The sequence below is a fragment of the Hipposideros armiger genome, unplaced genomic scaffold, assembly GCF_001890085.2.
Source record: "Hipposideros armiger isolate ML-2016 unplaced genomic scaffold, ASM189008v1 scaffold_329, whole genome shotgun sequence".
Classification (NCBI taxonomy): domain Eukaryota; kingdom Metazoa; phylum Chordata; class Mammalia; order Chiroptera; family Hipposideridae; genus Hipposideros; species Hipposideros armiger.
In genome coordinates this window covers 88,595-103,266 of record NW_017731679.1, presented here as the reverse complement: position 1 = coordinate 103,266, position 14,672 = coordinate 88,595, and the positions used below count along the sequence as shown (strand labels likewise).

The window sequence follows — 14,672 nt, the reverse complement described above, 5'->3', positions numbered from 1 at the left end:
GCAGCTAGCAAATTATATTCCACTGATTAATATGCAATCCTAAATTTCCAGGCCTGATGGTCCAAAAAGACTCCCTGCTATGTGAGATAATGAATAAGAAATTGTAGGAATAATTAGCCAAGTCAGACCTCACAGGTCTACCCGTAAGAAAAAAAATATGCCTTTCTTTTAGCAGAATGAGAGATTCAAAGATGGGATATTGAAAAGGAACAGTAGAGTCAAAATATTCCTTTTTGTATCTATATTGAATACAATGCTGCACATCTCAGACACTCCTTCAGGGTACCAGGACTTATTCTTATAACAGCCATTAGAAATAACTATTTCTGCAGCCAACCCTCTCCAGAATCTGTTCCCAGCAGAAGACAGCTGCCGTGCCTAAGGTCAGACTATCATCTTCCCAGGAAAGGAATGGGGTGGCCCACATTCAATGCCTGGTCCATGCCAGATTAGAAAGGCCTGGCCCCGCCCTCCCCCTCGGATGTGGCTCGCGGAGACGCTGCAGACGGGAGACCTGGAGCAGCTCCGAGGCGGTGAATAGCTCTTCAAGCCTGCAATAAAAAATGGCATCCAATAAAACTACATTGCAAAAAATGGGAAAGAAACAGAATGGGAAAAGTAAAAAAGTTGAAGGAGGCAGAGCCTGAAGAATTTTTGGTGGAAAAAGTACTGGACCGACGTGGAGTGAATGGAAAGGTGGAGTATTTTCTGAAGTGGAAGGGATTCACCGATGCTGACAATACTTGGGAACCTGAAGAAAATTTAGATTGTCCAGAGTTAATTGAAGCATTTCTTAATTCTCAAAAAGCTGGTAAAGAAAAAGATGGTACAAAAAAAATCTTTATCTACAGTGAGTCTGAAGATAGCAAATCAAAGAAGAAAAGAGATGCCGCTGATAAACCAAGAGGCTTTGCCAAAGGTCTTGATCCTGAACGAATAATTGGTGCCACAGACAGCAGTGGAGAATTAATGTTTCTCATGAAATGGAAAGATTCTGATGAGGCAGATTTGGTGCTGGCAAAAGAGGCAAATACGAAGTGTCCTCAAATTGTAATTGCTTTTTATGAAGAGAGACTAACTTGGCATTCTTGTCCAGAAGACGAAGCCCAATAATTATTTGCATTGCCATATATATATATATATAAGTCCTGGCCCTCCTTATTAGAACAAGACACAAATCAGAAGGTCCAACCCATCTTCAAAGCTCCCTAAGATGTTGACTGATATCTTCACTGAGACCACATTACAGAATAACTTCTCCCTTTGCCATTCCTAGTTCTTTCCCTGAGAATACTCCCTAATAAACTCCCTACACACTAATTGCTATAAAGTGATGTCCTTGACACAAGGAATAGTCTATTTAATTCAGCTTAATGAATTTTATGGTATGCCTACTGTGTGCAAGCAAGTTTGAAACTACATCACATAATTTTTTCCTTGAGATTTTCCCTTGAGAATTTTTTTATTGGTGTTTGTTTATTTATTGGTTTCGTTTGGTCTGTGAATCAAATATACATAGACATAATGTCTAAGGTGAGTCTTCTGAATACATTCACCTGCTTTTGCATTTTCTCATACTTCAAATAAATAAATAAATACAGGCTTTAAAAAAATACCCCCCAAAAGAAACTATTGATCATAAAAGTCAACAATATTTCTATATTACATTTGAAATACATTTATGTGTACAGCTTGACTATAAATTCAAATAAATCAGAGGATGGTATAAAAGGACTTTATAGGTCACCTATAAAGGTGATATGTGATGTAAATATAATTATATGTTGTCAATACAATATAGGACATGACAATCTTTATTACCTATTAAGACCAAGAGTGGTATGTGGGGAGCAGACTGTGAGCAGTCAGGGGCCGCAATGCTGTAAGCTGGCAAGCTGGCAAACTTCATGTCTGGGTGAGCAGCTTGGAGAATGTTTCACCCCCACTGTACCATTAAAGAAAGAGAAACAGCCAAAACCGCAGATACTCCTGAGACTTACATAATGGAATGCAATCCTGTTGATAGTTTCTACTTGCTAAACATAACCTTGCTAAGGGGAAATTGTTTCCCCATATCCTCCTTTACAAAGAGGGAACTGCTCCCTGCAAAGAAGGAATTGCTCCCTTATATAAGCTTAGTGTAAAAAATAAACTGGGCCATTGCTCCACCATCAGTGGTCAGTGGGCCTCCTGATCCCAGCTTTCGTCTCTGTGTCTTTCTTTTCTGATCTCCTACCCAATCCATTCATGCAACCCTGGTTGATGAGGGGGTCTCGTCAGTGGTGAACTGTATGAATTATATATAGTAAAGGATGGCCCACTTTTCAAGTGTTATATGAATATAGTTCCAAATGATGCAGGTGGACCCCACCTTAAGCAAACCTGGTACATGAGAATAGAGATTACTATAAAGAATAGGAAGTGATTTTAAAAAGAATTTGCTACAAGTTTATTAAACATTGCATGAAAAATAGTATGTCCCAAATTTTAAAATACATATATTTATACACATTCAACTTTTTATCGGCATTATCTTATATATCTCTGTTTTAGTATTTGAGATCCCCTTTTTGGTCCCCATCTTCTGTAAATATTACAAATTGTATCACTGTTTTCATTTTTTAAATTTTGATGTTGCGATTTATAATAAGAAATATATATATTTGGTCTTGGTCCCCTTTTCTAGCACAGAGCTCTTAAAACTCTTGGAATTTCCTAAGTGATAAAGAAATAAGGTGTCTCTTGCTATGTTAATAAAGTGACTTTTGGCTAGCACCAAAGATGGGGGACTGGCTCCCAGGAGAACAAACCATATGATTAGAGAATTGGAACTTTCAGTCCCATCCCCCTGACCTCCTGGGAGGGTGAAAGGGGCTGGAGGTTGAATCAAGAACCAACAGCCAATAATTCAATCAATGGTGCTACAATGAACTTTCCATAAAAGTGCAAAAGGACAGGGTTCAGAGAGTTTCCAGGTGGGTGAACACATCCATATTTGGAAAGAATGGTGTGCTGTAGGAGAGTACAGAATCTCTGAGCCCTTTCCTATATACCTTGCCCTATGCATCTCTTTTATCTGGCTGTTCCTGAATTATATCATTTTGTAATAAACCAGTAGTAATCTGATAAGTAAAACATTTCTCTGTGAGATCTGTGAACTGCTTTAGTAAATTAATCGAACCCAAGGAGGAGGTCATGGGAACTTCTGATTTATAGCCAGTAGATCAGAATTACAGGTAACAACCTGGGCTTGTGACTTGCATCTGCACTGGGGGGAGGAGGCAGTCCTGTAGGACTGAACCCTTAACCTGTGGAATGTGATGCTATCTCCAGTGAGATAGTGTCAGAATTGAGTTGAATTCAATTGGATTCTTGGACACCCTGATGGTGTCTGAGAATTCCTTAATGGTATGTAGGGAAGTCTCACCCACAACACATACACATATATTGGAATTGGGTCCAAGAGCTCAAAAGACAAACCTATACGTAATACTCACTCTTCTGCCCTTTACCAGCACTGTGACATTATAAGGGTCATTTACCCATCTAAAGCCTCAATTTCCTCTTTTATAAAATGGTGTTGGGAATAGCTCGCTGAGAGCTGTTGAAAGGACTAAGGAGAAATATATGAAAAAATGTGTCACTGTCCTTGATGGTTATTGTTTGTTTCCCATAATGTAAAATGTTTGATAAAATTTTCCTCAAATAGATTTTTGTCCAAATAATGTAATGATTTAGGACACATTCAAATCCCTTGTAGCTTACTTGACTATATAAATTTTAACACAAAGAGAATATTTTTTAAAAACTAAACCTTTTAAGTGATTTATAAGTAATGTCCTGATAAAGAACAAATCATTATTCTTCTCCAAAACGGCCTAAAACAAAGGAAACTGCTTTCAGATTAAGAATATCTGCATGAGTTTGCTCCACTCAAATACAAAATATTCCTTTTACATTTTTGGGGTAAAACTAAAAAGCCTCATGAGAAGAGGCAACAGCCTCACTAAGTACTCAAGTATTTTGTAATATAAGGATCTAGCAAGTGTAATAGGCCTTAAATAATCTTTCTAAAGAAACTCTGTACTGTGTTTAGTAAATAATTTTGACTACTGGGATCATTTGCTTTCAAGCTGAATTTGCTGAAAAGCCTTGGGCACAATTTTAACAGTGTCCCAAAGCACTGTAATTGGGCAATTAGTGCTTAATGACATAGAAGAAGGGTGCATCTATATCCTACATAAAATTAAAAGAAAGGTATTGCTTGAGCTATTAAGACCATGGAGGCATGCATTTTCCAATGTCAGCATTACAAGTTTTTTGTTGTTGTATCTTAATGTATAGCAACAAATCTATACAAGTATTTAAAGGCAATCAGTCAACACTTAGAAGCAAAAATGTACAAATGGGAAAGGAGACACCTTGATTTTCATGATTATTGAGAAGTCTAGTGGAGTGCATAGCATATTTATGTGTTTGGTGAACTTTTACTATTTCCTAGTCCTGTTTTGCACATGACACTAGGATTAAGTATGTTTTTGAGTGTTCTTATTTAACACTTTTCCAGTTTAGGACTTTTCTCCTTCATGGAGGCCAAGGTTTCTGTAAAAGGAGCTTTGAGAAGTGGTTTCTTGATTCAAATTTAACTTTCACAAGACCTGTGTTGTGACATTTTGAAATAGTCAATTATACAGATATTCACCCAGTGCCATGAACAACATGAGGTACTAGGAACATAGAAATGACACCGTATATGAGCAAGAGGCAGTCTCTCTGGTGTTCTTGGCAATGTTTGTTTGTTTGTTTGTTTGTTTGTTTGTTTGTTTGTTTGTTTGTTTTAATAACTACAATCCTTTATACAACTAGTTCATATGAAATTAAGGTTATAAGGCTGATGTTAAATGACCTTACATGGATGAATTGTTCTCCTGAAAAGTGACACTAAACAGAATCAGTAATTCATATAGACATAATTAAAATTTAAAAAATTCAAAAACCAAAGAACTACTTTCTCACGAGACAATATGATTTGGAAGCAGAATGCAGACTAGTTCTGGCTTAAAGTCCATCCAAGGTATAGGTGGTTAACTGCTAACAGGACTGAAATATGGCCAGGAATGTACCCAAGGTGAGAGTGAGCCACAATAATAAATGTTGTTAATTATATGCATAAAATAATCATTCAATTTACCAACATAAGTATAAAGAAACAAAATAATTTTTTAATACATTTAAGAACTTATGCATCCAAATAAAGGCCAGGACGCTCAGGGTGGAATCTCAGCTCTCATTTACTAACTGTACATCTCAATAATTTGTAAGTCTCCATTCCTTACCCATGAGCTTGACATAGTAATGCCTGCCCTTTATTCAAAATACAGATCATTAATATGAAAGCATCTTATGAATTATACAGGCTATACAAGAGAGAGATCCAAGATGGCAAAGTAGATAAACACTGTGCATGCTTCCTTTTGTGAGCACATTAAAATTACAAACAATTAGAGAACAATCAACCTGAAGTACCATCTGAAGCCTGGCTGAACAGAAATTTTATAACTAAGGATATAAAGAAGAAGCCACGTCAAGATTGGTAGGAGGAGTGGATGCTAAATCGGCTGGCCCCAAACCTCCATGTGCTGGTTGAGAATCAGGAGGGATATCTTAGCCATGGAGGTTCCCCAAAGAGGAACAAGAGACCCCAGTCCCACACCAGGGTGCCCAGCCCAGAGTACTGGTGCCAGGATGAGGAGCCCCAGCAACATCTGGCTATAAAAAACAGTGGGGATTCCAACCTTCTTGGTAGAACAGAAGGCTGCAGGAAACACAGACATCCTCTTAAAGGGATTGCACACAGACTCTCTCACTCCCAGCACTCACCTTGGGCTCTGGCAGAGGAACAGTGACTCAGGGGGTGTCAGGGGCATACAAGGGTCAAGCTGAGGTATGTGGCTTCAGAGGGAGGGCTGAAGGACAGTCACCATTTTCCCTGACTTGGGTCTTCCTCCTGTGTAGCCAGCAGGCAGGTGCCTGTGTTGAGTCCTCCCCCACATCCATGGCCAAGTCTGAATCTGAATTGGTCTGGTGAGCTTCCCTGGGACCCTGCCCTACCCAATTCTTCTAAGGCCAGAGGCACTTTCTCACAAGCAACCAGCCCGGCTTACCTTCCATCCTTTCTTGGAAAACTACCAGAGTCCATGGACCTCAGGTGGGTGGAAACTGGCCTTGATGTGGTCTGAGACTTTTGCTGAATTGCTCCAGACTCAGCACTGGCACCAAACCAGAGTCTCCATTAACCTGGTGACTACTCTAGTGACTCCCTGAGACTCTGCCTCACCCAAATCACATACTGCCCAAGGCTGTATCAGTGGCTGAACCTTAAGGAGCCAGCAGGTGGCAGCAGGCCTCAGGGTGTCCTGGCTTTGGGTGGAGCTACCTCAGGCCCAGGACTGGTGGCAGCCATCCTCAGTTCACAGTGTGGCCTCTCCCACCTGCGTCCAACTTTAGCATAGAAAGTGAACAACAGCGGATCACTTTGTAGCTCCTACCAGGTAGTCTCTGGCCAGTCACAGGCAGTGGCTGACCTGGGCCTGCACCGAAGCCCCTCCCAAGAAGCCCCAGAACCAACATACTTGGAGGTTGGCTTCAGACCACATCAGAGTACCATCCAATTAACCCCACAAGTGGCACACACAAAGGGCAGACTCAACAGGCACCAGAGCCTGCTGGGGAAAAATCCCACTCAGTGAGGTAAGCGCCCCCACAGCAGCCTGTAAGCTGTGGACATGGCCAAACCCCACAGCCAATCAACCTGAGGGCCTTGCCACCCACTGATATGCCAATAGCAATCAAGGCTCAACTATAACAGGAGGGCACACACAACCTACACAAAGGACACAGCTGGAGCCCCTGGAGCAGGTGACCAGGGAGAGTGTGCCAGGGCCCCACAAGGCACCTACTACATAAAGCTACCCGGCCAAGACTGGCAGACATAGCAGATCTACCTAATACATAAAAACAAACACACGCTATCATTTAAAATTGAAGGACAGATAAAGAGCTTCCCAGACCAAAAAACAAACAAACAAACAAAAAACACTGAAAGAGTTTATCACCACCAAACCACTATTATAAGGAATATTGGAGGGACTTCTTTAAGATGAGAAAAAGTAAAAATTATCAATAATAAAATGGCAATAGCTATATATCGCTCAATAATTATTTTCAACATAAATGAATTAAATGCTCCAATCAAATTGGAGGGCTGAATGAATAGGAAACCAAAACCCTTACATAGGCTGCCTTCAAAAGACTCACTTCAGATTGAAAGACACACAGAGATGGAAAATAAAGGGATGGAAAAAGTTATTTCATGAAAATTGAAACAAACAAACAAAAAAAAAGCTGGGTTAGCAATACTTATACCAGACAAAATAGACTTTAAAACAAAAACCATAAAGAGGCCAAGAAAGACACGTAATCCCACTTCTGGGTATTCATCTGAAGAAATCCAAAGTGCTACTTCGAAGGGATGTGTACATCCATATGTTCATTGCAGCATTATTTACAATGGCCAAGATGTGGAGGCAGCCTGGCATCAATGAAAGAATAGATAGATAAAGAGGAGGTGGTACATATATACAATGGGATATTGCTCTGCCATGGAAGGGAATGGGTTCTCACCATCTGCAGTCACATGGATGGACCTGGAGGGTACTGGGCTGAGTGGAGTGTCAGACAGAGAAAGACAGATGCAATGTGATTTCACTTATATATGGAATCTAAAGAACAAAACAAACAACAACAACAACAAAAACAGAAACAAACTGATACAGAAAATATTTTGATGGTTGCCAGATGGGAGGAGGGCTAGGGGTGTTGGTGAAAAGAGGGAAAAGGGATTAAGTACAAATTGGTTGTTAAAAAGTAGTTATGAGGATGTAGGTAGGGTACAGCATCAGGAATAGACTCGATAATATTGTAATAACTATGTATGGTGTCAGATGGGTACTAGATTTTTCAGGGGGTGATAGAGGAATATTGGGAGCAGGGTGAAAAAGCTGAAAAGATTAAGAAGCACAAATTGGTAGTTACAAATTTGTCATGGGAATGTAAAGTAGCATAGAAAATATAGTCAATAATATGGTAATAACTATGTATGGTGCCAGGTGGATGATAGACTAGTCAGGGGGATCGCTTCTTAAATTATATAAATATCTAACCATTATGCTATACACCTGAAATTAATATAAAATAATATTGAATTTAAACTGTAATTAGGAAATTTAAAAAGTGGGGAAAAGGTGAAGGGGAATAAGAGGTCCAAATTTCCAGGTATAAAACAAATAAGTCATGGGGATGTAATGTACAGCATAGGGAATATAGTCAATAATATTGTGATGGTGTGGTACAGTGTCAGATGGTTGCTGGACTTATCATGGTGATCACTTCTTTAGGCATATAAATGTGGAATAATTATGGTGTACCCCAGAAACTAATATATTGTATGTTAGCTCCATTTTTAATAAAAATCTTTTTAAAATGCTGTATCAATGTGGGGAAGTAATTGGCTGCCATTAGGGGTATCTTCTTGTAAAACCACATGTATTTATTTTCAAATAGTAGCAAGTTTCCAGACACATAAGTCATCTTAGGAATGCACTCACCCTGAGTTCTGCTGAACCAAACTTCACATGGTGCCGACTGTGCCTGATGAAGCAAAGGAATGTGTTGAATTTGAAAAATAAAATCAAGAAATTCAATGTCTGGACCTATTTCAAAGCCCAAAGTAGAAACTAAATTTCTCAATTAGAGAACATGCTCTTAGAAACAGAAAATATATGCCAACTCACAAACACAGTACTCCCTTCTCTAATCCAAATCTCCATGTTGTGATTCAGGTGGAGGGTTCATGAGTTCATTATTCCAACGGGAGCTAGAAGGACATTCATGGAAAAATATTCCATGGCTATATGCCTCTTGAATATCATTCTAATGCCAATACCCAACTCCCTAGAGAATAGGTTTTTTTCTCATTAATTAGGTTTTTTCATGCTCATTTTAAATTGGAAGGCTGCTTTGTTTTCTCTAAATGACTAGGAAAAGTAAGTACAAGTGGATATATTCCAGCATGAAAGTCAATGTATTGATCACACCACCCCTTGATATTCAGACTCCTTTCTAACAAAAGTGTACTATAGTTTTATATGACATCAGGGGTCAAGCTCAAGATTAAAAATTGAATTGTCCCTCAAATGACTATCTCTGAGAATTGAATACTTAAAGCAGCAGTTCAATACCTAAACTCTATGGACTTCAGGGAAGTATGTCAAGAATGATAAAAAAAAAAGCTCCAAAATAGTGTGTAAAATATTCGTAAATATGAACATTTTTCTGGGGAGAATATCTGTTTCTGTCAAAGGCCCTCAAGATGATCTAAGACACAACAAAGGTAAGAACTGCTACCTTAGGTTCAACAAGAATGAGGATTTCAGGCCTGTCAAAACACCTGTAAAAATTGCATTATTTAATGCCTTTTATCCTATAAGGAACAAATTGGCAAACAATTCGCAAAAGCTGCTCTTCCCTTATGTAAGTTATTATTTTTTTTTAATTGTGGCTTGGCTCTTTTCATTTCAAGTGATGATGAAAAATTACACATTAAACTGAATCAGCCAGTAGTTTTTCAGCCAGTATATACAATCTGGGCTCTAACTCATAACATTGCTCAACTGAGCTTTTACATATTGGCACAAACAAATGCATGGAAGGTTATTTCACCCTATTTTCAAAATTAAAAGATTTTTGAAATGATTTCTCTGGTTGATGCATACTGACATTTTAATGAATTGACAATATAAATCCTTGCTTCCCTAGCAAAAAAAGCATGACTATAATGAAAAATTCCAAGTAATAAAGCTGTCTCCATTGCTTCTGCTTAACACTTGTTAAAGCATTTGTGAACTAAAGTTAAAATAAAATTCTCTGGAACTGTAGCAAATGAAATCATTTTAGATTACAAAAAAAATATTTCTCTCTCTTTGGAAAACATTTGCTTCTTTGTCTGTACATGAAATTTCATAGAACCTGAAAATTATCATAACTCAAACCTGTGAGTTTTAAAAAGAAAATATTTTCAAATTAAATATAAGGGAAAGCAGATCTACAATTTAAAGTTTGTCTTAAGAATGGCAGACTGCTCTAGCAATGGCATCAATAACTAACATTAATACAGAACTTCTGTGTGGGAAAATCCTTTTCCAAAATTTTATCTCTACTCAATTTTCATTCATAAGATAATATAACTTATCTTTCCCCTTCCCACTACTTTTGACCATGGCAACATATTCCTAACTATTCTTACCAAGCACCAATCTATGTTTCACAATATTAGCAGAGTGATAATTCCAAAAATTATGTCCTGATAATAGACATATTTAACATCCCTCAATGCACTCTCATTCATTTTAGGACAAAATCTAAGTCTTTCATATTATTTTTTTTAGTCCTTTCCTACTTTTCTAAATTCATCTCCCATTGTTTCCCCAAGACACCTTGTGAAATAATCATACTTTCCCTATTTATATTATACTTGGCCCACCTCTCTGTCTTTGCACATGCTGGTCCCTCTGCCTGGAACTTCCTTCTCCAAATACCACAATTAAGAAAACCATCATTTTACAATTCCTAATGAAATAACTGATTTAAGCAATGGTCATCAATGGCTATTAAAACCATTAGGCGTAAGTTTGACCGGGAATAACATACTTTCACTACCTAAGTTTACTGATATACTAAAAGTGAGATAACCAGGCATTATTTGAATCCTGATGGGTTGTAAGATGAGGTACTCAGCACTGTCTAGGAAAACTTCTTGACCCACCACGCCCCCCCACCCCCAAAAAACAACAACAATGAATCTAAAAAAAAACCTTTAGTTCTAATTCCAATCTATGGAAATAGACTAATAAATTAAATGACATCATGAGAACTATTTAACCAGATTTAGATAGCAGATATCTTAGGTTGGGTTTTCCCCAAATGAAGACCTTGAGACAAGACTTATGAGTTTTTTTGTAGGCTAGCATTTGAACTAAGAAAGCAAAACAAGCAAGGGAAGGAAAGGAAGCCACTGGTGGGAGTATTACTGAGCAGGGTACTGCTGCAAGTAAGTGAGGTTCAAATCCACTAAGGAACTCTGGAGAACAGAGTAGAATGTGTCTCAGAGTTTTCCCAAAGTGTAGGAAGCTGAATCATTTATCCATTCTCCTCAGTCACTGGTTGAAGGCTGCTGAGGGGCAATGGAGAGGGAGGGGGTTATTATTAACTCATGCTTGGCTGGTGGTGGGGAGAGGCAAGAAAGCCCAAAGGAGGTCACAGTTGCTTTCTTTTGGAAGCCACTGGGTCAGTGTGCATGAGAACAGCCATTGCCAAAGGAATATGAGCAAGGCGTTAATAGCATCTTCTACAGTGAAATGCTTTCTAGGACAACTGACACTTCAACCAAACAGTGTGAAATGGGGGTAATCTGGAATCATGGAAAGGCACTATTCCAAATAAAAAGAGACTTAATTTAAAAACTTCAGTGAAATAACCAAACCAGCAAGTGGCTTACTTGGATCCTGATTTGAATAAACCAAAATATTTTAAGACCATCAGAGGAATTCATCTATAAAAGCCCATTCCTAGGCAGATTCTGGGAACTCAAATGTTTTACATCATTTTGTGATCTGCATATATTTTAAATTCCTACCATAAATACTGTATTTTCAATTATTAGAATATACTTGCATATACTTGTTCTTCCAGACCTACAAAGTAGAACTTGTTGATTATATTTATTGTGTATTCTTTTTTTCTCCTATCTAGAAAATAAGTGATATGAGAACAGGTATAATTGTCAGTTTAATTCACAGATGTATCCCAGTGCCAGAACAGTGCCTAGCACACAGAAAGTGCTCGTTAAATATTTATTGAAATTTATTGAATGAACTGAGGAGTTATAATATCAGTCAGGGCAATGGCAGTCAGAAGTTTCATTTGATGGAAATAAACTGGGAGCACTGTCATGAAGTGATCCTTTGTAATTCAGGCTCAATCAGAAAATCACTCTTGCTTCAAAAACCCCAAATGGGATAAGACCCTTCCCATCATCACCGCATGATAAAAAGAATGTAAAATAAACCAAGAAAGAAACCGCGAATGGGAAGTCATAGCACCAGGCAATGAAGAGAGAGCATTCCCCTGGAGACTGCAGTTATCAACAGATAATTTGCAGGACATATTCAGGATAAGTTCCATTTTTTGACATGCCAAGTAAAGACTCAGTATTTAAAGTGCATGTAGGGGTGACCGGTTAGCTCAGTTGGTTAGAGCATGGTGCTGATAACACCAAGATTGTTGGTTCAATCCCCACATGGGCCACTGTGAACTGTGTCCTCCCTAAAAAGAATCAACTATGCCATTGTAGCATGAAAGTCATGTGGAACCAACGACCATGGCTGCTCCCCAATAAATTTTTTTTAAATAAAAAAATAAAGTGCATGTAATGTTGTGGCAAAACTTTCTGCAGAGTTCAGTTTGATGATACCAGCAAGAATATTTCAGAGCAAGATATCAACAGAATAAAAGAGAAGAGAATCTATAATTCAGTTATGGGAAAAGAGAGGAGAAAAAAAATGTTCCTTTCATTGTGACTCTAGTCCCCATGATATGATCATACTCCCTGGTCAGGAGAAACTTGGGTTTCATTATGAATCGATATTATGATATTCATTATGAATTTCATAACAGTCAAAACAGAAGGAAGTGAAGTGAGCACATTTGCTGAAAGTGACTAAAATGAGAGTCGGGGTATTTGTTTTTAAAAAGTGGCTTATGACTCAGACTCTGAAGCCATTTTCAACACCTGTCTAAGGTTAATAAAAAAGAAAATGGTCTCTTTAGCAAAAATGTCAATGGAGCCCATGTATAATTTTGTAATACTCCGTGATCTCTCTGGCTGCTAACACAACTAGGAGGTGAACACTCTTAGACCAATTCCCCTGGTAAGAGCACAGTCTAAGAGGTTTTACGTTTTCCCAACTCTAGGCATAGAGCTAAGCTGGAGCCAGTGGCTATCTTTGAGCTAAGCACCACGAATGACTTCACACCTGTGGCCAGTTTTGCTGAACCCCAATGATAGAGTCTCAGTGCCATTGGTTTATGGACACTGGCTTCCAAGCCAGCCTCCAAATGGCACATTAACACTATAAATGGTAGGCAGCACTATGGTTATTAAAAACTATATCAAAATTGTTACCTTGAAAAAGGGGCATCCTGTCATCTGGAAGGTTTCCTGATGAGAATCTTTTGCCTGGTTATGAATAGATAATAGCTGGTCAGATGATCATTCTACCTTGCAGTTCACAAAAGCCCTAATTAACATGGAAAAAGTGCACACATAGCCTCATCTCTCACCATACACACCTTTTTCCCAACCATGCATTGTATCCTTAGGTCATACAGAATTGCTATCATTTCTTTGAACATGCTTGCTCCCTCTCACCATGACATAAGTTGTTACCCAGTCATCTTACCAAATTTGGAACTCTGATTAATCTTTACAATGTCAACTTTGATGTCACCCCTCCATGATAACTTCCATAAGTTCCCTACCCAAGTTGAATAATTTCTGTCTGCTTTCATCATTTCTTCTTTCATTGCACCTACTATGCTCTTTGCTGGCACCTCTATAATTCTGAGGTCCACAAGGAGAGGAACCGTTTATAAATCATTCAATGCTGTATCTACAAAATTCACACAGCATCAAAAAAGAGTAGCCACTCAATATTAATATTGGATGAATAAATGAATAAGTAACTGATCTTTAAAATACACAAGAGAAGGCAAAATAGAATTTCGACCAAATAACAAAATATGATCTGGAAATCCTTGCCTTGATTATACAGAGCCAAAGATTTACCTGTTTCTGGAAAATGTTACATCTTAATGATGACGAGGGTGTTGAAGAGAGGTTAATGCATCACGTCTCTATCACCACCTGAGCATTAACCAGAATAGCTCACACCATGGAAGGTTTACCAGATAGTGCTTCAAGTATTTTGTGCTTTGTGTATTCACTTATGGAATCCTCACAACAACCTCATAATATATATACTAATATTACATCGTTTTACAGACAAGGAAAATGAGGTTAGTTGACTTGCAAAAAGGCTCATAGCAGGAAGTCTGAATTTGAATTCAGACAAAAGGATGAGATGACAATAAGAGCTATTTCCTTTAAATATAAGGAAAAAGGTTATAGCATTAGGGAAATGAGAAACATGGGTAAATGACATCATGATTTGGTCCAGAATTGTGTGCCTTCCTTCATCATGTTTAGAGTGAAAAGCAAATCTACCTGGTCTACTGATAGCAGTCAGTAATTTTGGACATGGAAATCTCTTTCAAACTAGAAGAAACTGCAATTTCAAAATACAATTCCCAACTATAATTTCACCTTTATTTACTACTAAGTAGGTAAGTCAAAGAGTAGTTAAATTCTGAATATTCTTTCTTGGTTCCTGAGGTTAAATATTGACAGGGGCTATTATAGGAAGTTAATAAAACACCTGGCTTTGAGAAAATTTTAAGAATACGTTTGAGATATGTTCCATGAATCCCAAGCTCTG

The 14,672-nt window shown here is 38.1% G+C and overlaps 1 pseudogene; it reads left to right on the top strand.

Moving 5' to 3' along the window:
• Positions 1-497: 497 nt before the first annotated feature.
• Positions 498-1,113, top strand: LOC109392370 (chromobox protein homolog 3 pseudogene; annotated as a pseudogene).
• Positions 1,114-14,672: the final 13,559 nt, after the last annotated feature.